General features: G+C 42.8%; 1 long non-coding RNA gene across 3 annotated transcripts in view; it reads right to left on the bottom strand.

Moving 5' to 3' along the window:
• The window catches only part of LOC129836331 (uncharacterized), a 53,367-nt gene that overhangs the window by 22,063 nt on the left and 9,331 nt on the right, over window positions 1-21,973 (bottom strand). For all 3 annotated transcript variants that reach the window (XR_008756645.1, XR_008756646.1, XR_008756644.1), the window contains one exon: window positions 18,291-18,380. This is a non-coding gene — a long non-coding RNA (uncharacterized LOC129836331). The remainder of the gene's footprint in view (window positions 1-18,290; window positions 18,381-21,973) is intronic.

The raw sequence follows: 21,973 nt of genomic DNA, 5'->3' as shown, positions 1-21,973 counted from the left end.
AGAACAAACATGCAGCAGTAGAACAGTGACACCCTGAAACTACATGTGTTCTGTGACGCAAGTGAAATGGCTTACAGCGCAGTAGCTTACCTGCAAGGTGAAACACAAGTCAAAGAAACAACGACAAGTCTAGTCACATCCAAGTCCGGGTTAGCTCCACTCAAGAAAATTACGCTGCCACGCCTGAAGCTCATGGGAGCTGTGTTTGGACAGAGACTAGCAATCAATCTGATGACCTCAATGAAAATGGAAAAAAAAAACTGATCCGAATGTGAACAGACTTGATGATTGTGCTGCATTGGATTTGCAGCTCAGCTTAGAAATGGAAACCAGCCCTTGACCAACCCAGACGATCACCCTAAACTGTTCAAAACTTGACACAGCGCCAGCTATGGTGGAACGGACTCAGCGTTCTGACATCATCCGATCAGTCAGAGAAGACGGATGACGATAAGGTTCTGGAAGAGGTGAACACAGAACTCAGGTCCAGTCGCCAGGTCACTGTACAGATCATCGCAAATGACACAGACGTCACTGAACCAGTGTTGGAGCTTGAAAGATACAGCAAACTGAAAAGTTCAGAGTAACAGCCTGGATAAAGAGATTCATAGCCAATGCTTGTACAAACACAAAGACACAAGGTGAACTTAGTGCTGACGAACTGTTCGACAACCAGAGTTTCAGTCAGGAGATCAAACTACTGAAGACAGGAAAAAGACCCCAAAATTACCGTAAAATCAGTTTCTGGGTGAACATGAACTACTCAGTGTAGGAAGAAGACTGCAACAGTCCAGCTCACACACTCAGAGACCAGCACCCATGGGTTCTGACCAGCAAGCACAGATATTGAAATGCTGATACAGAGACACTCTAGTACAAATGAGAGAGAGATGCTGGATGTTGTGTGCTAGACAGCTAGTCAAGACCCCCGTGGCAAGATGTACAGTCTGGAAGAGATTCAAAGCAAAGGCTGGACAGCAGGTCACTGCGCCTTTACCAAGAGACAGAATAACTGAATCCCCACCAATCGATGTCACAGGTGTGGATTTTGCAGGACCGCTCTACTTTAACTTCTCATGGGTATGGGGCAGCATTTTTACGTTTGGATGAAAAGCATACACAAATTCAACTGCCAGCTACTCATCCCCAAAAGATAAGATATGCATATTGTTAGTGGATTTGGATAGAAAACACTCTGAAGTTTCTAAAACTGTTTGAATCATGTCTGTGAGCATAACAGAACTTATTTAGCAGGCGAAACCCCGAGGACAAACCATTCAGAATTTTTTTTTTTGAGGTCACTCTCTTTTCAATGAGTTTTCATTGGGAAACCAGATTTCTAAGCGAACGGCTTGCAGTTCCTACGGTTTCCACTGGTTGTCAACAGTCCTGAGAAATTGGTTGAGGTTATTCCTTTGTGTAATGAAGAAGTACGGCCATCTTGAAGTCGAGTCACTCAACGTGTCCAGTTTGTTAGAGGCGTGAGACCAGAAAGCATGCTACAGTTGGTTTTAATCCTGTATTGAACACAGATCATCTCATCTTCAATTGTATCAATTATTAACGTTAAAAAATACCTAAAGTTGTATTACAAAAGTAGTTAGAAATTTTTTGGCAACGTTTACAGGTAACCTTTGAGGTATTTTGTCGTCACATTTGAGCAAGTTGGAACCTGTGTTTTTCTGGATCAAACGCTCCAAATAAATTGACATTTTGGATATATATCGACGGAATTAATCGAACAAAAGGACCATTTGTGATGTTTATGGGACATATTAGAGTGCCAACAACAGAAGCTTGTCAAAGGTAAGGCATGAATTATATTTTTATTTCTGCGTTTTGTGTAGCGCCTGCAGGGTTGAAATATGCTTATCTCTCATTTACATTTACATTTAAGTCATTTAGCAGACGCTCTTATCCAGAGCGACTTACAAATTGGTGCATTCACCTAATGACATCCAGTGGAACAGCCACTTTACAATAGTGCATCTAGATCTTTTAAGGGGGGGGGGGGGGGCAGAAGGATTGCTTTATCCTATCCTAGGTATTCCTTGGCTGTCTTTTTCTGTGACTTGGCTCATACCTAACATAATCGTTTGGTGTGCTTTCGTCGTAAAACCTTTTTGAAATCGGACACTTTGGCTGGATTTACAACAAGTGTATCTTTAAAATGGTGTAAAATACTTGTATGTTTGAGGAATTTAAATTATGGGATTTCTGTTGTTTTGAATTTGACGCTACCGTCCCACATACCCTAGAGAAGTTAAATCAAATGGTTCTGTGAAGAAGTCATAAATTGCTGTGTTCATTTGTGCTATAACTAGAGCGGTGCATTTGGAACTGGTCTCAGATCAGTCAACAGAGACGTTCCTGTTAGCACCGAAAAGATTAATCTCAAGAAGAGGATTATGCAAAAACATTTAACAAAGCTGATCAGGACTTGAAAGAGCTGTGGAAAGCACTCAATCCAACTCTAGGAGTCCTTCTCAGAAAAGTGCATCACCTGGACGTTCATCGCCGAGCGAAGAGCCTGGTGGGGTGGAGTCTGGGAAAGACTCATCAGATCAGTGTAAACATGCCTGAGAAAAGTCAGGAGAGCTTTGCTCAATTTTGAAGAGACGTGCACAGTCCTAACAGAGGTTGGAGCTGTACTAAACTCTAGGCCTCTGACATTCGTGCACAATGGGTGAAACACTAACCTCTCTGCTCCCCAAGCACCCAGGAAATGACACGCAGAAGTCCTGGCAGAGACTTGTGACCAGCTTCTGGAATAGCTGACGAAGAGACTACTTGCTGAACGGAAAGTCAGCACACCGCTGTGACAAACCACAGCCCACCCCACTGAAAGTGGGTGACTTTGCAATCATCTGAGAAGACAACATACCCAGACAAACATGGAAAATAGGAAAGATTGAGGAACTGTTTCCAGGCCAAGATGGCCTGGTTAGGTCATGTTCAGTTCGCACTACCTCAGGGACTTTGTTGAGGAGACCTATTCAGTTGATATACTGCTTAGAGATTTAGATGAACACAGTTGTTCATCAGGGGAAGGATTATGTAACTTTAATCACAGGAGGCAGCTGAGGGGAGGACGGATCATAATAATGATAGGACCGGGGCAAAAGTAATGGCATCAAAGACATGGAAACCATGTGTTGGATGTATTTGATACCATTCCACTAAATCCATTACAACCATTACCACAAGCCCGTCCTCCCCAATTAAGATGCCAACAAACACCTGTGAATTTAATGGATTACAGAGTTAATGTTTACAGTTAATTAATTAAGATGTATCTAAAGATATTATTTACAGTTATGTACGTATGTACAAGAGTAATTGTACTACATTTCATGTGATGGTAATTGTACTACATGTCATGCTATTGACTGCAAGTACCAGAATGCTTTGGGACAGGAAGTGGAAGTAGAATGAGAATTCTCCAGTTATGAACAAGTGATTAATTGGTCGCATGTAACGTGAACAAGTTTCATTACTAAAATAAGCTTTCATCTTATAACCAAGGTCCCGGGTCATTCCGTTGAAGATAGTTATTCTATAGAAATATGTATTTATTCACCAAATTATGTTAAAATGTGCATCAAACCCGGTCGCAACTGGGAGACCCATGAGGCAGCGCACAATTGGCCCAGCGTCGTCTGGGTTAGGGGAGGGTTTGGCCGGCAGGGATGTCCATGTCCCATCGCGATCTAGCTACTCCTGTGGCGAGCTGGGCGAATGCATGTTGACACGGTCGCCAGTTGTGCCATGTTTCCTCTGACACATTGGTGCGGCTGGCTTCCAGTTTAAGGAGCAGTGTGTCAAGAAGCATTGCGACTTGGCAGGGTCATATTTTGGAGGACGCATGGCTCTCGACCTTCGCCTCTCCTGAGTCCGTACGGGAGTTGCAGCTATGAGACAAGACTGTAACTACCCATTGGATATAACGATATTAGGGAGAAAAGGGGTTAAAAAAAAAGTTCAACAAATTACTTTCATATACATTTTTATTTCAAATCTTGAGTAACTGGTGTTTATCAGCTCATTGCCAAGATAGCTACACGTCGGACACGATAGTTAGCTATCGGCTGTTTTAAGATGAACAATTAAACTATCTCATCGTAAAGTCAGTGATGTGCCAATTGTGAAGACCCGGAGAGTTTTACAATCATGAATTGGTGAACCTGCTAGCCAGCTAAAGACACGTACCATTTGTTTTCAGCTACTAAAGTGGGCACCTGATCGCATTTCACTCCATAAAAAATATAATAAAATAATATTGTATTTGGAGCATGCGCCAAATACAACTGGTGTAGACTCTACCGTGAACAAGCCCTTCCCAACAATGCAGAGTTAAAAAATATAAATAAAATAGTAACACAAGAGGAATAAAATAAAATACACAAGAATGGGGCTATATACATGGAGTATCAGATCACTGTGCAGAGGTATGAGGTATTTAAGGTAGATACGTACATCAAGGCAGGGTGACTACGCATCAGGATACATTATAATCAGAGTCAAATAAAGAACATAGTAGTATCAGCAAATGATGAGTGTAAAAGTATGTGTGTGAGTGTGTGTGTAATGTATGTGAGTTTGTGTTGTGTCGGCCTACGTGTGTGTGTGTTATGTGTGAGTGAGCGTATGTAGTGTATGTGAATGTGTGTGGCTTTTGTGTGGGAGTGTCAATGTAGTGTGTGTGAGTGAGTGTGTGTGTATATGGTTTGTATATAGTCTAGTGAGTGTGTGTGTATGTTTTGTATATAGTCTTGTGAGTGTGTGTGTATATGGTTTGTATATAGTCTAGTGAGTGTGCGTAGTGTCAGTGCAAGATAGAGTCAGTGCAGATAGCTTGGGTACCATTAATTGTAGTCTGGCTTTTCAGCAGTCTTATGGCTTGGGAGTAGAATCAGGCCTGTTGGTCCGAGAACCGATGCTCCGGTACCATTTGCCGGATGGTAGCAGAGTGAACAGTCTATGGCTTTAGTGGCTGAAGTCTTTGGCAACTTTTTGGGCCTTCCTCTGACTCCCTGATATAGAGGTCCTGGATGGCAGGTAGCTGGGCTCCAGCGATGTACTGGGCAGTCCGCATCACCTTTTGTAGTGCTTTGCAACAAAGAGTGGATTTGCCATACCAAGCGGTGATGCAGCCAGTCAAGATGTGTGTGGAACATGTTAAGTCCTTAGTGATGTGGACGCCAAGGAACTTGAAGCTCTCGACCCGTCCCACAACAGCCCTGTCAATGTGGATGGGGGCGAGCTCTCCCATCTTTCCCCTATAGACCACAATCACCTCCTTGGTCTTACTGATGTGGTTCATCCACTTCATTGTGCACGAATGTCAATATAAAAAATATTTAAAAAACACCTGATATATGACATTTACATAAGTATTCAGACCCTTTACTCAGTACTTTGTTGAAGCATCTTAGGCAGCAATACAGCCTTGAATCTTCTTGGGTATGATACTACAAGCTTGGCACACCTGTATTTGGGGAGTTTCTCCCTGAGCACTCTGGAACAAGTTTTCATCAAGGATCTCTCTGTACTTTGCTTCAAGCCTACTCATTCAAAAAAAAACTTAGCAGCTCTAATGCATATTAGCTCCACAGTGAAACATCACTATTCTGGCCATTAATCATTCATAAAGCTGGAATCCGCAGGTTGTCGGCGACCGTATGCCACCCCACTTCTTGTGTAGGGTTTTCACTTTGAACGAAAACAAGGGTGTTGAGTCCTGAGCCCCCATGGGCTGACCTTCTGGGCTAGGTGTGTCTTTGTGCTAATCCTGCCTACTCTAATGACTCTGCTGCCCTGGAGATGGAGTGAAAGTCACTTGCAACCTAATGTTACAGCCGGCAGAAACAAAAAGAGCATGAAGACGAAGCCAACAAGCACGATTCTCTGTTCTTGGATATGAATCAACTCAACCCCAAAAGAGCAAAGACTGATTTTGCCCAATCCATAAACCGGATAAACATTGGAATTAAATTTTGAAAGGTAGAAAAGTGAGGCCGATATGGCCACCGTTGTCGTGGTCTGGCAACGTTAGGTAAGTGTTGCGTTTTTAGCCTGCTAGCTACATTAGCTGCTAACCTGAGTTTGGTCAATGTTTAAGCTAGCTAAAAAGGCTACTTAGCTGGTAGCTAAGATATTTTGTAATCTGACTGTTTTGTAATCAAGGGAATCTAACAATAGCATCATGTAGCTACACTGCATAAACCCCCTCAAGATGCCCAGTGCGTTTATTTAAACTAGCTACGGTTAGCTAGCTTAAGCTAGATAAGCAAATTGTTAACATGATATTATGTTTCATTCGTAGATGATAATTCTAGCTAGCTAGGTGGTCGACAGAATGTTCATCTAGCTATAAAATTCGGTACAGTTACATCAGGGAGATACTGTCTGATTTCGAGGGAACCTGACGCTGTGCAAATTGTGGTTGTGCAAATCCTCGACAAAGAAAGATAAGTAAAAAAATGCTGAATTCATTCTCTGTTATGCTTTGTGATTCAATAATTATTTTGTTAGTAATCGACCAATGTAATAAATACTGCATGCACTTTCTGTTATGCTTTGATTCAATAATTATTTTGTTGGTAATCGACCAAAATAGTTAGCTCTGTTTGCCGGTTCAGCACACTGGATTAAAATGTATTAATGTATAAAGAAATGTACATAACACGGAAACATCACATTTACATAAGTATTCAGACTCTTTACTCAGTACTTAGTTGAAGCACCTTTGGCAGCGATTACAGCCTCCAGTCTTCTTGGGTAAGACGCTACAAGCTTGGCACACCTGTATTGGGGAGTTTCTCCCATTCTTCTCTGCAGATCCTCTCAAGCTCTGTCAGGTTGGATGGGGAGCATTGCTGCACAGCTATTTTCAGGTCTCTCCAGAGATGTTCGATCGGGTTCAAGTCCATGCTCTGGCTGGGCCACTCAAGGACATCCAGTTACTTGTCCCGAAGCCACTCCTGCATTACCTTGGCTGTGTGCTTAGGGTCATTGTCCTGTTGGAAGGTGAACCTTTAACCCAGTCTGAGGTCAAGAGCAGTTTTTCATCAAGGACCTCTCTGTATTATGCTCCGTTCATCTTTCCCTCGATCCTGACTAGTCTCGCAGTCCCTGCCGCTGAAAAACATCCCCACAGCATGATACTGCCACCACCATGCTTGGCATTCAGGTCAAAGAATTCAATCTTGGTTTCATCAGACCAGAGAATCTTCTTTCTCATGGTCTGAGAGTCCTTTAGGTGCCTTTTGGCCTTGTACTGAGGAGTGGCTTCCGTCTGGCCACTCTACCATAAAGGACTGATTGGTGGAGTGCTGCAGAGATGGTGGTACTTCTGGAAGTTTATCCCATGTCCACAAAGGACCTCTGGAGCTCTGTCAGTGGCAATCGGGTTCTTGGTCACCTCCCTGGCCCTTCTCACCCGATTGCTTAGTTTGGCCGGGCAACCAGCTCTAGGAAGAGTTTTGGTGGTTCCAAACTTCTTCCATTTATGCATGATGGAGGCGACTGTGTTCTTGGGGACCTTCAATGCTGCAGACATTTTTGGTACCCTTCCCCAGATCTGTGCCTTGACATAATCCTGTCTCGGAGCTCTACAGACAATTTCTTCGACCTCATGGCTTGGTTTTTGCTCTGACATGCACTGTCAACTGTGGGACCTTATATAGACAGGTGTGTGCCTTTCCAAATCAAGTCCAATCAATTGAACTTACCACTGGTGGACTCCAATCAAGTTGTAGAAACGTCTCAATGATGATCAATGGAAACAGGATGCACCTGAGCTCAATTCCGGGTGTCATAGCAAAGAGTCTGACTACTTATGTAAATAAGGTATTTCTGTTTTTGCTGTTGTAATTACGGGGTATTGTGTGTATATTGATGAGAAATGTATTTTACTTGGTCTATTTTAGAATAAGGCTGTAACATAACAAAATGTGGAAAAAGTCAAGGGTCTTAATACTTTTAGGCTGTACATAGGCTGTAGCGTTGTGCTATAACCAGTGTAATGTGTCATGCTAACGTCACTATGACTTGATGGCCCATAGTCCACCAATATGTCATGCAAATGAGACACTGTTTACTTGACTGACCACGCTGGGTATTCATTCAGTCGTTCTGGTGGTAGGAATCAGTGCTGTATACAGGCAGACAATCTGCTGAACAGGCAAGCATTGCTAACTATAGAGAGAAATAGTAATAGTTTATTTTTGTAGGCACTAACTCCACCATGGTTCGTCGGACAAAGCCTATGAGGAAAATGAATGGCGTTTTTGTAGGGTTTTTGGATAAACGGCGATGAAATAATTATTTTGCTGGTAATCGACCAAAATAGAGCTCACCAGCTTGTAGTCCTAAAACCCGGAAATAAGTTACCTCTGGTTCATGCAGCCATCCTTATCGGAAAAAATGAATGTGGGGAGAATAGGGTTTTGGAACAAATACTGAAAATAAGGTCTGTGGTAATCACAGGCTTGGAAGATCTTATACGTTTTGTTCTGCTGTCACTAGCCGGCATCACCCGGTACTCTACCCTGCACCTTAAAGACTGCTGCCTTATGTACAAAGTCATTGAACACTGGTCGCTTTAATAATGTAAACATACTGTTTTACCCACTTCATATGTATATGTCTTCTATAGAACTACTGCTGTACACACCTTTTCTATTCATATCCTGTCCATACCGTCTATACACGCCATCATAAAGGTATTGTATATAGTTATATTCCGGATTCTGACATTGCTTGTTCTGATATTTCTTAATTCCTTTCTTTTTATTTTTGGGATTTGTGTGTATTATTTTGTATAGTTAAGCATTATTGATCTGTTGGAGCTAGGAACATCATCATTTCACTGCACCTGTGAACACCTGCAAAATATGTATATGTCATCAATAGAGTTTGATGATGTGTTATTACGTGATGCTGCCTTCCAATCCTGTCTCAAATGGAAGTAACCTAACTGGAAGAGTTCTACTTCTAAGGTGCCTTTGGAGGTAGGTAGGCAGCAGCCTTTGGATTGGTTAAATAATATCAGTAGGCTACACCAACGTTAGTTTCAATTCATACAAAGTGATTGCCCAGCACGGGGCACGAACTCCTGATGCTCAGAGCCAAAGTGTGCTGCCCAGATCACTGCACTATGGGAGTTTACAATGCTCTAGCAAGCTGTGAGAATACTTGATGATACTTGATGGTATGAGGTCGGTTGGTTGGCAGAGCCTTCCCCAAACTGTAGCCCCCTAGGTACAGTACTGCATTGTATAGCCTTCAAACAAACATCACTTCCAGCTGCCTCCTGACAGCCATTTTCAATATTCATTCAAATCCTCCTGCTGCAGGACTATTTTCCTCCTGCGGCATTTTAAGATCTGACATCTGTGACTAGCAGGTAGCCTAGTGGTTAGAGCGTTGGGCCAGTAACCGACAGGTTGCTGGATCGGATCCCCTGAGCAAGGCAGTTAACCCACTGTTCCCCGGGCGCCGTGAATGGCGATTAAGGCACCTCTGATTCAGAGGGGTTGGGTTAAATGCGGAAAACACATTTCAGTTGAATGCATTCAGTTGTACAACTGACTAGGTAACCCCCTTTCCCTTATTATTTGTCCAGCCTCCCTCATTCACTCATTACTCACTCTAAGTAGAGTAAAACTAAATTTACTTTAGATTAACATTTATTGTTTTAGTACAATAATTCTTACATTGCATTAATAAAAGCAACACCACCAATGAAATGCGTAGACTCATGTGCACCAGAACAGTACATTTCATAACAGGAATAGAGAGCACATAAGTCTGTCCTTGTAGATGTGTACAAGCACATTCGCAATGTCAATGTGTCCCAAACCACACAGAACTCTCTCCTTTCCCCCTGTTTTGAGTAGTGGGGTCATAGCAGGCCAGTGCTTTATGGTTTGTGTATTTTGAGTAGTGGGGTCATAGCAGGCCAGTGCTTTATGGTTTGTGTATTTTGAGTAGTGGGGTCATAGCAGGCCAGTGCTTTATGGTTTGTGTATTTTGAGTAGTGGGGTCATAGCAGGCCAGTGCTTTATGGTTTGTGTATTTTGAGTAGTGGGGTCATAGCAGGCCAGTGCTTTATGGTTTGTGTATTTTGAGTAGTGGGGTCATAGCAGGCCAGTGCTTTATGGTTTGTGTGTTTTGAGTAGTGGGGTCATAGCAGGCCAGTGCTTTATGGTTTGTGTGTTTTGAGTAGTGGGGTCATAGCAGGCCAGTGCTTTATGGTTTGTGTGTTTTGAGTAGTGGGGTCATAGCAGGCCAGTGCTTTATGGTTTGTGTGTTTTGAGTAGTGGGGTCATAGCAGGCCAGTGCTTTATGGTTTGTGTGTTTTGAGTAGTGGGGTCATAGCAGGCCAGTGCTTTATGGTTTGTGTGTTTTGAGTAGTGGGGTCATAGCAGGCCAGTGCTTTATGGTTTGTGTGTTTTGAGTAGTGGGGTCATAGCAGGCCAGTGCTTTATGGTTTGTGTGTTTTGAGTAGTGGGGTCATAGCAGGCCAGTGCTTTATGGTTTGTGTATTTTGGGTAGTGGGGTCATAGCAGGCCAGTGCTTTATGGTTTGTGTGTTTTGAGTAGTGGGGTCATAGCAGGCCAGTGCTTTATGGTTTGTGTATTTTGAGTAGTGGGGTCATAGCAGGCCAGTGCTTTATGGTTTGTGTGTTTTGAGTAGTGGGGTCATAGCAGGCCAGTGCTTTATGGTTTGTGTATTTTGAGTAGTGGGGTCATAGCAGGCCAGTGCTTTATGGTTTGTGTATTTTGAGTAGTGGGGTCATAGCAGGCCAGTGCTTTATGGTTTGTGTATTTTGGGATCAGAGGAAAATGGCTTCCCTGAATAAATAATCAGCACATTTGCGAGCCATCACCATCAGCAGCACACACAGGGAGATGAGAACTGCATCGCCCAAGATATATTACCCACAATGCTTTTCAACAAGGCAACTAATTAGAAGAAGAAAGGTCAAGTAAAAGCAGAGTGTGATTAGAGAGAGAGAGAGAGAGAGAGTGTGGAAAAAGAGAGCGGAAAAAATGTCACATACTGTACATAGTCGCTTTTGGACCGATGCCAAAAAGGCTTTTTTCTGCCACTAGAGCTGCTAGTAGCTTGTAAACGGTGGCTTCAATATTTAATGAAATGCTTATGTTGCAGCACCTGGACATATCCGCTCAGCCGCCCAACAGGGCGCTCCCAGGAGGGTCATTACCGCAGCCATTTTCAGAGAGGGCAGATCCCAGGCCTGGGTGCCAACCATGATGCCTGTCTTCTGGAATCTACGCTCACTAAAACAGCAGGGGAGGGGGATGCACTGCTGCTGGGACCAGCGTCTGAGAAGGTGTGTGTGTGTGTGTGAGAGAGAGGGTGAAGAGGAGAGAGTAGTAGAACACGGTGGTGTAGTGTGGGGCCAGTGTATTCCCAGTGAGTGCGGTAGGTAGTATAGCCTGGGGCTTCTCTCCTGGCATCTAAACACCACAGTGGTCCTGCAGGGGGACATTGAGCATGGTGAAAACAGACTGAAGTATGCTTTCCTGTCAACACAAAAACACTTACAGTATGTGTGACGTTGCCTCGGCTGCAACCTGTCATGTAAACTGTACAAACTGACACTAACACACACGCACACACGTAAACACACTCTTTTGGGATCAGCAATGAAACATGGGAGGTCATAGAGACGCTTGCACTCATGAGTCCTTCACACACAGACTCACACACACACACACACACACACACACGTGCCCTTTTCCCTAGGATGGACTGGCTGAGGATAATGCTGCTTTCATGCATTCCTCTACCTCCCGGCCTCCTGACTGTCCGGCACTGCCCTGGCACACGCACACACACGTCCCTGGGTAAGTGAAGTCCCATCCTAATGGAGTTTAATTACTCACACCACATCCATCACAGCTCCAGTAGGTGCCCACAGTATTTTATCACCACTTTTAGGGGTTATTAGTACAAATACACTGTCACACTGCATTACCAGAGGAGCGCTTTAGGTGCCATCTCTCCTGAACATTCATTAAAATCTCTATCAATATCTATCAGCGCCCGCTCTCCCCTCGCACTCTCTCTCGCTCCCATTACAGAAGGCCGGGCAACTCTTCCCCATCGCCCCGGCCGGCTGCCGACACTCTGCATACCTCTAAAAGTTTTCACTTCATTTATCGCCCCTCTCTTCCTCTGTTCCGCCCATCGCCGGGCGATTGATGGAGGCTGGCAAGGACACCGGTGGCAGCGGCTTTAAGAGACCGCGTCCTGAGAAACATGGATCAGATGACTACTTTTAGGGGAAGCAGAGCACATTATTCATTCTGCACCATTACCAACTGGACAAAGGTGAGGGGATTAAGAAAGACTAAGCTTTTGCAAAGTTTTGGAAGAAAGGGACAGTTTGCAGTTCTGGAGAATGAACTAAGTTGGGCATCCATCACATAGTATCAGACACCAATGCACAGTACATTACAGTATCAGAACTGACATTCTGACAGAGTCTAATGGATCATTATGGTTAAGGCCTTTGGACAATGTTGGCAGTGTAGCTACTGCCCATATCTGAATGAATGGTTGTACCCTAATAGCTTTCATCAGACAGACAGAGAAGTTAAAAAAGCCTGACACCTCTAAGTGGCAGCTGTTGTGTTCGGGTGGCGGGTTGATGCCTCTAAATGTTATTTCCAGGTAAATGCACACAGCTTGGGGCCCTAAGTGGAACAATTAGCATCCTTACATGTCTGTTTAGGTATAGGACACAAACACCTGGTGCTGTTACCATGTGGATGTTCCCTTATCATCCCCCTATAGGAAATATTATCCCCCATCCAGCTCCTACTCTCTGTTCATGTCTGTGCCACTCTCAACTCTCTGGTCAACTCTCAGTTCCCTCACGTTAGAGACGAGAAAACTAAGACTCCAACTTGTCTTAAAGTTCATTTTTCCCCCGGTTCAGTCCCCCTCTGACCAGGTGCCTGTTTATTCAACTTGAATTATTTTGTATTTTTTTCCGTCCACGAAATAAAAATCTATAAGCGGATTCCCCGAGCTCTCATTATCCTGTTGAACATATTTTATAGTGAAATAAAAGGGCAGTGTAAAGAACGCTGGAATTTGATCCCTGCTGCTCGGGCGAAGCTAAGGTCAGGGAAATTAATTTTACTGACTGTTGAGGAGGGAAGACGAAGGCAAATAAAAAGAAAGAGAGATCGAGAGAGAAATATTTCAAACACAATCAAAATCATGTAACATGAACCTCTTTTTTCAACTGCGAGTACAGTATTTCACCAGTTGATGTATTTCATATAATTAAAATATTCATCACTACACTAAATTTACTTTATTTAATTTGCTGTTCATACAGTATTGAGATCTAGATCTATACACTGAGTGTACAAAACATTAGGAACACCTTTCTAATTGAGTTGCATCCCCTTTTGCCATCAGAAACATTCCTGGACAATCCTATCCTTATGCTGAACAAATCAATTCGCAGATGGATATACTGCTGCCATGAAGGGATGCACCTGATTAACAATGATGTTCAAATATCCTGTGGCATTCAAACGTTCCTCCACTTTAATCAAGGGGACCAATAAGTGCCATGAAAAGACGCCCCGCACCATCACCACCAGCCTGCAATGTTGACACGCAGCATGATGGATGCATATACTCATTTGGTTTTCTCCATACTCTAGTCGTCCCATCAACGTGAAACAGCAGGAGCCGGGATTCATCAGACCAGGCAATGTTTTTCCAATTCTCCAGTGTCCAGTGTTTTCGTTCCTTAGCCCACTGCAACAGCATTGGAACTCTGTAAGGTCATCAGCTGCCATACCCCATTTGTGTCAAGGTACGACGAGTTGTGCATTCTTTCATGTGTCTTTGGGCACCAATGTTGTGCTGGACTGTCAGTTGACTAACTGTAGCCCGTCTGTTGCGCTGCACAATTCGTGTCAGCCTCCTTTGTCCCCTTTCGTCAATTACCCGTTTTTGACCACTGGCCTGCCGTTGGGTGGTGGAACATTATTGATACACAATGGAAACTGTTGAGTGTGAAAAACCCAGCAGCATTGCAGTTCTTGACACACTCAAACCGGTGCACCTGGCACCTACCACCATACTCCGTTCAAAGGCACTAAAAAATGTTGTCTTGCCCATTGACCCTATGAATGGCACACATACATAATCCATGTCTCAATTGTCCAAAGGCTTAAAAATCCTTCTTTAACCTCTCCTCCCCTTCATCTACACGGATTGAAGTGGATTGTGACATCAATAAGAAATCATAGCTTTCACCTGGATTTACCTGGTCAGTCTACACACATTGCTACACTTGCTATCCAAAATAGTTTAAATAAGTCTACAGATTTCTGGTAGAAAGAACACACATTTTGTGCTGTGCTAGTGTGTGTGTGTTTGTGTGTATCAGTGTGTGTGTGTGCGTGTGTTTACACATCTCCTCAGGTAGTGTCAAGCAGTTGGACTGCTTCTAAGCTGAGGATTCTGGATGCGAAAAAGACATGCGATGAGAGGAAGAGGAGGAGAGAGGAAGAGGAGAGAACCTCTGGCCGCCTGCCACTCATCTGGGCACCTTCCTAAGCAGGGCAGAAAATAAAACACGCTGGGAAAGAATTAAATAAAAGAGAGGAAGAAAAATGATTTCTTATAAATAGCAGGGCTCGCCAGAAGGCAGAGGAAATGAGAGCAGCGAGCTCTGGAAAGGAGCTTGAGCTTGACACGGGGCTTAAAATTGAGAGGGGGCGGAAAGAGGGACCTACTGTGCGAAAATGTCTCCAACCAAAGCGCAGATTAGTGTTCCAGCCTTCTCCACTGCCAAGATCCGCCAGAACAACTAATCACCTTCCAAATTTTTTCTCTTCTCCTTCCCTTCTTTCTCCCCTTCTCTTTAAAGTATCATTTCCCCCTCACCGTCTGTATGCCTAAAATGAAGCATAGAATGTTCTGCCAGGGCCGGTCAGACACATCAGACTATCTGGGTGCAGTGAGGTGCTGCTGCTGCTGCTGCTGCTGTGTGTGTGTTAGTCACTGACTATGCCTGTCTGTCTGTGTATGCTTTGTTAGAAAGCAACGGGACTGCAACTACAAAGGAATCTATATAGAGGTGTAGCAGATAAATTATCTCCCTCTGTCCCTTCATCCTTCATTTTATGATGACCTTTCATTCTCTTTCCTTCCATTTTGCCATCCATCTCCCTCTATCCCTTTCTCCCAATCTATTTCTCCTGAAAAGATTGCGGCGGCGACAAGGAATCCTGCAGAAACCACATAAACAAGTCAAAGTGATCACATCAAGATCATTCGGTGGATCAGAAAGACAGGAGCGATTAAGCCTTCGTTCTCCCGGGTCGTGGAAGAGCGTTCCAGAATGCTGGGAGTAAAAGAGCCACTTCATAAACAGATGCCTGGCATATGATTTCACTGGGGGAGTGTGAATACATTTCAGTTATAAATACTCCCGTCTCTCTATAGGTGCGAGCATATGTAATTAGACACTGCAACAGAAAACCTACTTGTGTTCTTCTCTGTCTGCATATTTTGTCCACAAATAATGTACTACAAAGGCAGATCGTGCCTGTATATTCATTTACAAAATAACAGTTTGCTGATAAGACTGAGGCATGTGATAATCAATTAGCTAAATGTTAGACAAAAAACAAGCTGCTTTTTGGGCGTTTGTTGTTTGAGAAGACACAAAATGTCTACTTTAGCAAAACTCTCGTCTCTGAATATGAATTCCACATTAGCCCAGATAAGACCAAAGACAAAGAGGGAAACAGGAGATATATTTGTAATGAGTTAGTTTCGAGGGTTGTTCGGCAGTACAAGGGGTTTGTTTTACAGAATGGAAACAGGGTGTCTAAATGCACCCGCTATTGCTGTTTATAAACAGACATTGGTGAAAATGAGCTTGCCACATACATTTGTCAGAAATCTATTGACAGTCAGAAAAATGTAAATAAAAATGTTCTGACATTGAAGACGAAAACAGTAAATGGATAGACTTGGAAATCCTGTGTGCAGTCTATTGTTTTGTGCAATCTATTTTTTAATACAGTAGAGTAAATTGTTACATATCACTTGAGCACAGCTTGACAAGAGAGATTAATGTTTTTAGTTCCACCTTGGTGATCCTGGAGAGCATGCATTGACCGACAAATGAAATGATCCCTGCATACTTGCAGATGTCTCACAAATATGCAAGTAATTTACCGTTAAATTCCATAACAGGAAAGTCTAATTGTACAGCATGTACAACTTAATTGAATTGTTCTACAATTACTGTACTGTAATGCATTTCCAGTGGTACCAGTATTAGTTTTTGTCCGGGCTAATACAGCAGTTATCTATCTATTAGTTTGTAATTAGGCACACTACCTATTCACAGTATTAGTAATACTACTGAGTAGATATATTATAACTTAGGCCTTCCCACTTATACCTTTAATAGTAATAATATGAGGAAGAAGAAGATGAAAATAATACTGTACATGTAGTCTGGTGTTTTCTCTAGTCGGGACAACCCTGTGGTTTTTAAAATGCCATACCACTACTGTACAATATCTCCTTCTCTCTCAAACTACGTCCCCGTGCCATGTCACCTTGCCCTCTGCTGGCCAGATATTGAACTACCACTGACCCTGCCACTGTCTTTCCAGCAGGCTGTCCCTGACAGGGAACAAAGGCAGAACACTGTGCCAAAGAGGGCTATCATTCTCCACCCAGGGACACGGGTTGAGGGAGGACAAGAGTGCAGGGTAAGGGGTTTCATGGTACAGAGGGTAGCAGTGGAGCTGAGGATGGTGGTCTCTTCAGCAGAATGGACTGGGGAAACTACTTGACTGGGACAACGATGGGGACGTGTTGATGTACACCGATAAAACTATTCTCACCGTTATATCCCAGCATTCTGTAGCAATCAAAACTCAACTGTACGAATCAAAGATCACTTCAACTGGACAGCTTTAATCTGAATGTGGGGTGTTTTGTAAATGCAGAATTTTTGGAGATGACTTGGAGATTTCTCAAATTTTCCATTAACAACAATGGTAAAGATAATGACACAAATCTTAAATATGAATATCATTAAAAGATAACTCAAACTCAGACTAGAATAGTAATAAAAGTAAAGTAATAGAAGAGGGTTTGTTAAACATCCAGACGTCCTTGGCTGAGGCCAAGCCAGGCAGCCGAGACGGTTTCAGGAGGAAGAGACTGGCACATTTAATTTTCCCCTTGTTTTGATTTGGCTTTCACGCCAAGGCAAGGTCTTTCATAATGGCACCTTGACTGTGAAGAACTTCATCCCAAGCCTCGCTATCTTTACCATGTGACAAGGTGCTGCTTTGTAGCCAGGAGAGTGGAAGGCGCTTTGAACTGCAGACTGACAGCGCGAGGGAAGCCGTTCCAAGCGTAAATGTAAATTATTGTTACTTACGCGTTTAACCCGACACATACAATCTCATTCAGGACCCAGAACAGGAATTCTGACATCATGTTGCCCTCTTTTGGTCGGCATGTGCAACTGCAACTCTCTCCTCACTGCAACATTCTCCTTATCTCAACATTCAAGATTAAATTACTAGATGCCCAGAAAAAAATATTATAGAATTAACTAAAGCAAGTAAGTGACAAATATTGCTGAAAATTAAAATTGTACAAAAAAGTTAAACTTTGAATTCTTCAAGAAACTGATAATACAACAACAAATGATATAATTTTGGTTCAACTGAAAAGGGACCATAAACACAAACAATGAGAAGCATTCACAGACAATGAGAAGCATTCATACCAGTCACAGGAACTAAATAGTGAATGTATTAACCTTGCTGTGGAAACACCTGCTAATATTTCCACATGTCTATTTATCTACTTGGACTTGAGGACAGACTGGGTGTTAATGGACTGACAAGCAGCAATGACCCCATCCGGTAAACAATAGACTACACAGTCAGACCAGCCTAATGCTGGTCTGAGATCAGCAACAATTCACCAGCAGCAGTCACATTAGGAGACGGTTACCAAGGTGATCAAAGAAATCTCAGTCATCTAAGCTACGGCACTACAGAGAGAGCATGCCCTCTTTCAACAGCAATGCCAGCCTCACCAGGAACCGTTTCAAAGAAATACACCACTTTAGATAACAAACACTGTAGAAATTCCCAATTTCCTCCAGCTCTCTCTCTCTTTCTCTCTCTCCACTTTCCTACCCCCTCCCACCCGCTCTCCACATCACTTTCCCAACTCACCTCTCTCTCCTTTCCTCCAGCAGATCCCTCCGTCCAGGGCTCAGCTTCACTCCTTCACTCACTCTCCAGCATCCAGCTCCTCTACATCTTCTGCAAAGAGAAAACATCAACCCAGACTTTAAGTCTCTCTGTATCCTTTCACACTGTCTTTACACCTGTCTGTTTGCCGTCCCCGTTTCCTTCCTTGTCTTCCCTCAGAGAGGAGAAGTGGAGAGGTGGGCAGTTTATTTGGTAATCTCACCCAACTGCAGATCTAAATAAAGATGGTCTTCAAATTCCATTACATATCAGATAGTCTGCTGCAGTGGAAGGACTATAAATGTGATTTAAGCACGGCACAATAGTGAGAGAGAGCAAAGAAGACACATCTTGTTTGGTGACAAGGTTTCCTTGTTGAGTATTCCAGTGCCTCAGAAATGCTAAGATCATTTTCTGGCTGGTGCAATTCAACATACTAACACTGAATCGAAGTGAGTGGCAGAGATTGCCAATAGGCAAATTTGCAATTCATTTAGTCCAGGTGCATCATAGGCTGAATCAATAAGCCTCTCTCAGCATATCATTATTGGCATAAGTAATATAATTACTTATGTTGTAACATTTTTCTTAATATGAGGGTAATATGATATGTAATTCAACCCCTATTGAAGAGAGGGAAAATAAGATCATCATAAATGCATCTTTTTTTAAAAATCAATTCCAAGTGGATATTCCGATATCGCCCCACCACTGCCCTGTGGTTTTCTCATGCATATCAACCAATCATTTTCTGCATTCATCTGGAAAAATATATAAATATATCAACATATTTCACAGTGCCCCTGTCCAAGGAAAACAATATGGATTTGTATTTCTTTGCAAACAATTTTAATAAAAAGCTATTGATCAGCGATCGAGTGGCTAGCCCCTGGGCTGGGTACACAGACCCCAGTGAGTCTGGATCATTATGTCCTCAACTGCTGGGCTCATTCACACAGATTTGGTCAATAATGGTCGGGCACGCTTCAGGCTCCATTACCGCAAAGACTCCACACGATTCTCAGCTCTGACTGAGGGCCCTGTTCATTTAAAACCACCAGAGTATGACTTGCTAGGTAGCACAGAAATAACATTGCTTTTATGCAACAAGAGAGCATGTTCTGATTGTTGAGTTTCATTTTGTTTCAATGATAATGATTACAATGAAACATACCTGGCATCATGAATGCATTTCTTACATTGGATTAACGGGATTCACTGTTTATCATTTTTGACTGAACAGGGCCCTTGTCTCAGGCCCCAAAAATGAGTTAAAGAGGTGACTACATAGAGCCACAACATTTCAGTAGTCTATCAGGCCTATGGCAATACCTCAGCATACCACAGAGACAAAACTCAATCATTCCACAATACAGACACACAAGGTAAACTGAATGTACATCCCTATTCTGAAAGAACGGCCTCCGATTTAATATATCCTAGACTGTGAACGCTATTGGATGGTGTGCACACACAAACACACACCCACGCGCACACATGCACACACACAAACTCACAGACACACACACAGAGTCAGACAAACACACACAGACGTTTGAGTACGTATCAAAGCCCTGGCGCACCGAGACAGTTTTAATTATCAGGTACCGTCCTTATGCTATGATTTGAATTTTAGCAAAATGTGGTAATGATATTCTAAAAGCCTGCTGGCAATTCCAGCTCTTTCTCTCTCGCCTTTTATTTTCTTTCCATGAAAATGTGAATACTTCAGTTTATAGGCTTATTTAACGGCAAGTCACTATGTAAAATCTTTATTCTAGTGAACATATCTTTCACTGGAGAAATGGCAATAAAGGTTTGGAGGGGGATCAATTCAGAATGTATTAGTCTGCACTACAGAGGCCGCCTTTAATAATAAAAGAATTGATCCATTAAAGTGAACCTTAGTCTGTGCCAAAATAGGCGAGGTTAGTCCACTCTTCACTCTTCACTCTTTACTCGTGCCTATAAGGCCTATGTGGAGAATCGCTATATTTTACCGAGAGACAGAATTAATAACAGCTTATTGGAAATGAAGAACACTCATTACTTCACTAAAATATACTATAGTCCGTATCTTTCAATGGATAACTTTAAGTTGATGTTTAAGAGAGAGAAAAACAAAGGGATAGCACGCAGAACTAACTTAAAAATAAATGAATGTTCTGTTTTAAGTACATCTAAACGACATCTCTCACCAGTGCAGCTATTTAACAAGACATTAGGGAAATGAAGTTGAAAATAACATATTTGATTGATGTGTTAGCCTACACTGTATAGTTCATATTTATATAATGACTTTGTGATTAATTTGATATATATGATTTCAAAAGACAAAAGAACACTTCCAAGCTTCTTTCTTTAGTCAGTAGTGCTGCTGAAGATAAGTGGATACAGACAAGTAATACATACTATAACACTACTGTATCACTGGGCATGGCAAACCTACCGTAGCCTACTGGTTAGATGACTGTAATCAACAGTATGGGGTGAAGGATACATCACAATAATACTCCACAGTGTGTATAACAAGCACACTTCACTAATCAGGTGGAACTTTCTACATCCACACCCTGAGTTTTCTCACCTTATCACATGGGAACCTCTTGATTATTAAATTGTGTTGATATTATTAGATATTACACTGAACAAAAATATAAATGCAACAATTTAAGGATTTTGAGTTTAGATAAGGAAATCAGTCAATTGAAATTAATTCATTAGGCCCTAATCTACAGATTTCACACAATTGGGAATACAGATATGCATCTGTTGGACACAGAATGTAAAAGAAAAAAGTTGGGTCATGGACAGAAAACCAGTCAGTATCTGGTGTGTCCACCATTTAGATTATGCAGTGTGACACATCTCCTTCGCATAGAGTTGATCAAGCTGTTGATTGTGCTCTGTGGAATGTTGTCCAGCTCCTCTTTAATGGCTGTGGAAGTTGCTGGATATTGGCGGGAATTGGAACAGGCTGTCATACAAGTCGATCCAGAGCATCCCAAACATGCTCAATGGGTGGCATGTCTGGTGAGTATGAGGGACTTTTTCAGTTTCCAGGAATTGTGTACAGATCCTTGCGACATGGGGCCGTGTCTTATCGTGCTGAAACATGAGGTAATGGCGGCGGATGAATGGCACAACAATGGGCCTCAGGATCTCGCCACAGTATCTCTGTGCATTCAAATGCCATTGATAAAATGCAATTATGTTCATTGTTCGTAGCTTATTCCTGCCAATACCATAACCCCATCATCATCATGGGGCACTCCATTCACAATTTTGGCATCAGCAAACTGCTTGTCCACATGTCTCCGTGCACGCTGTCTGTCATCTGCCCGATACAGTTGAAACCAGGATTCATCCATGAAGAGCACACTTCTCCAGCGTACCAGTGGCCATCGAAGGTGAGCATTCTCCCACTGAATTCAGTTACCACACCAAACTGCAGTCAGGTCAAGACCCTGGTGAGGACGACGAGCACGCAGATGAGCTTCCCTGAGACGGTTTTTGACAGTTTGAGAAAAAATTATTCGGTTGTGCAAACCCACAGTTTCATCAGCTGTCTGGGTAGCTGGTCTTAGATGATCCCGCAGGTGAAGAAGCCAGATGTGGAGGTCCTGGGCTAGCGAGGTTGCATGTAGTCTGCGGTTGTAAGGCTG

This window comes from Salvelinus fontinalis, chromosome 37 (genome assembly GCF_029448725.1).
Source record: "Salvelinus fontinalis isolate EN_2023a chromosome 37, ASM2944872v1, whole genome shotgun sequence".
NCBI classification, from domain to species: domain Eukaryota; kingdom Metazoa; phylum Chordata; class Actinopteri; order Salmoniformes; family Salmonidae; genus Salvelinus; species Salvelinus fontinalis.
The sequence above is the reverse complement of the archived record's forward strand: the minus strand, read 5'-3'. Positions and strand labels throughout refer to the sequence as shown.